General features: G+C 58.5%; 1 non-coding gene across 1 annotated transcript in view; it reads left to right on the top strand.

The window, feature by feature from the left end:
* Positions 1-1500: 1500 nt before the first annotated feature.
* LOC126197056 (small subunit ribosomal RNA) overlaps positions 1501-2238 on the top strand; it is a 1909-nt gene continuing 1171 nt past the window's right edge. Inside the window, exon 1 of the ribosomal RNA XR_007539462.1 lies at positions 1501-2238. This exon is cut by the window's right edge and continues 1171 nt beyond it. This is a non-coding gene — a ribosomal RNA (small subunit ribosomal RNA).

Genomic DNA, 2238 nt, shown 5'->3' with positions numbered 1-2238 from the left:
CCTAACCTAACCCACGTTGCGCCCTAACCTAACCCACGTTGCGCCCTAACCTAACCCACGTTGCGCCCTAACCTAACCCACGTTGCGCCCTAACCTGCCCTGTAATTGTTAGTTATATGACTCTAGGAATTCGTGTAGCGTTGCCTAATTGCAACCATCTCAACATAGTTCACTTCGCGCACACTGTGGTGTTCTGCGTATTGATTCATTTTACGGTGCGTACCCTCACATCTTGCGAGTGTTGCTTACTTTCCACATGGTCCCGCTATCCACTGTATTGTGTACTGCAATAGGACGTATATCGCCCCCGCCCCCCCCCCCCTCCCCTCCTGTCACCTCTAGCTCGTCGGTCAGGAGTTCGCGTGTTGAATGCGCTTCGCAGCTGTGCAATGGCATTCGTATACGTACGCTGGCCACCTTCCACGTGTTCTTTCGTGCACACGTCGCAGCGTGTATGTATGCTGATGGAGTGCGTCGTGACACACAACATCCAGGCATGCAAGACTCGTAGAAGTCGCAAATGTAGATGGATGTCTACGTTTGCTGCCCAAGTTACGCAAATGAACTGGAAATCCGTTGTTGCGCGGTTGTTCGCGCTGGAGGTGAATCGTTGATATCGACGATCGGTACAGGTATTAACCGGTTGCTTCAGCGACACCCGTCATACCCACGAACGTGAGTGGGCATGTGGGTATGAAGCGATACGCGGCGGTGGCTGGGTGGGACCGTCCCCGGCCGGTGAGGGGGGGGCGCCCGGCGTGCTGGCCGCGCGCTGCGTGGGCGCACGCGCGGCAGCCGGCTGGTGGGGGCGCCCAGTGGCAGGCGCGCCGGCTGACGGACGCGGCAGGCGGCGCATCTGCGTGCCGGCGCACCCAGCGCGCGGCGCCGTGCGGCCAAAGTGGGTCCTCCCGGGCCCGGTGCGAAGCGCGGTGGACATCTGCAGTGTGCTGGTCCGATTGAGGACTGTGTGCGTTGAGGATGCGCCGCCGCCCGGCACTCGGCGCCGCGACGCCGTCTGCTGCTCGGTCGCCCCCGCGGTTCTCGCAGGTGGTTTGTATCGCAGCTGTGCGGATGTGTTGGCGCGTGCGCTGTGCTGGGAGAGTTCGCTTTGGCACCCAAGTGGGGCTCTGCCCCTCTGTGGCGCTGGCGTTGGAGCTGCCCGGTCACTGTTTGTGGCCGCGTGTTGTCTCCCGCCGGCAACACCACGACAGCACGCTCCCGGGCCTCTGTCGGCAGCGGCAAGCTCAGTTGGGAGCACGGGTGGTCGCACTGAAAGCGTCTACTCGCCTATCTCCGGGCGATTGCGCCTCTCTCGAACCCGACCAAGTACTTAGGACGGCGCTGCGCGCCGCCGGGACCTGAGAGGGTTTCGAGGTGTATCGTGCAGGGGAGCCCAGCCTCCTCCTGTTTGCAGAATAATTGAGCGGACGCTTGCGTGTTCGCGCGGGCCCCCGGGACACACTCCCGGGCGGCCGGCTGCTCAGCTCTAGTTGACGCAGCTCCCTGGTTGATCCTGCCAGTAGTCATATGCTTGTCTCAAAGATTAAGCCATGCATGTCTCAGTACAAGCCGCATTAAGGTGAAACCGCGAATGGCTCATTAAATCAGTTATGGTTCCTTAGATCGTACCCACGTTACTTGGATAACTGTGGTAATTCTAGAGCTAATACATGCAAACAGAGTCCCGACCAGAGATGGAAGGGACGCTTTTATTAGATCAAAACCAATCGGTCGGCTCGTCCGGTCCGTTTGCCTTGGTGACTCTGAATAACTTTGGGCTGATCGCACGGTCTTCGTACCGGCGACGCATCTTTCAAATGTCTGCCTTATCAACTGTCGATGGTAGGTTCTGCGCCTACCATGGTTGTAACGGGTAACGGGGAATCAGGGTTCGATTCCGGAGAGGGAGCCTGAGAAACGGCTACCACATCCAAGGAAGGCAGCAGGCGCGCAAATTACCCACTCCCGGCACGGGGAGGTAGTGACGAAAAATAACGATACGGGACTCATCCGAGGCCCCGTAATCGGAATGAGTACACTTTAAATCCTTTAACGAGTATCTATTGGAGGGCAAGTCTGGTGCCAGCAGCCGCGGTAATTCCAGCTCCAATAGCGTATATTAAAGTTGTTGCGGTTAAAAAGCTCGTAGTTGGATTTGTGTCCCACGCTGTTGGTTCACCGCCCGTCGGTGTTTAGCTGGCATGTATCGTGGGACGTCCTGCCGGTGGGGCGAGCCGA

Source organism: Schistocerca nitens, chromosome 7, assembly GCF_023898315.1.
Source record: "Schistocerca nitens isolate TAMUIC-IGC-003100 chromosome 7, iqSchNite1.1, whole genome shotgun sequence".
Taxonomy (NCBI): domain Eukaryota; kingdom Metazoa; phylum Arthropoda; class Insecta; order Orthoptera; family Acrididae; genus Schistocerca; species Schistocerca nitens.
Note: the sequence above shows the minus strand (reverse complement) of the source record. Positions and strands in the feature narration are given on the sequence as shown.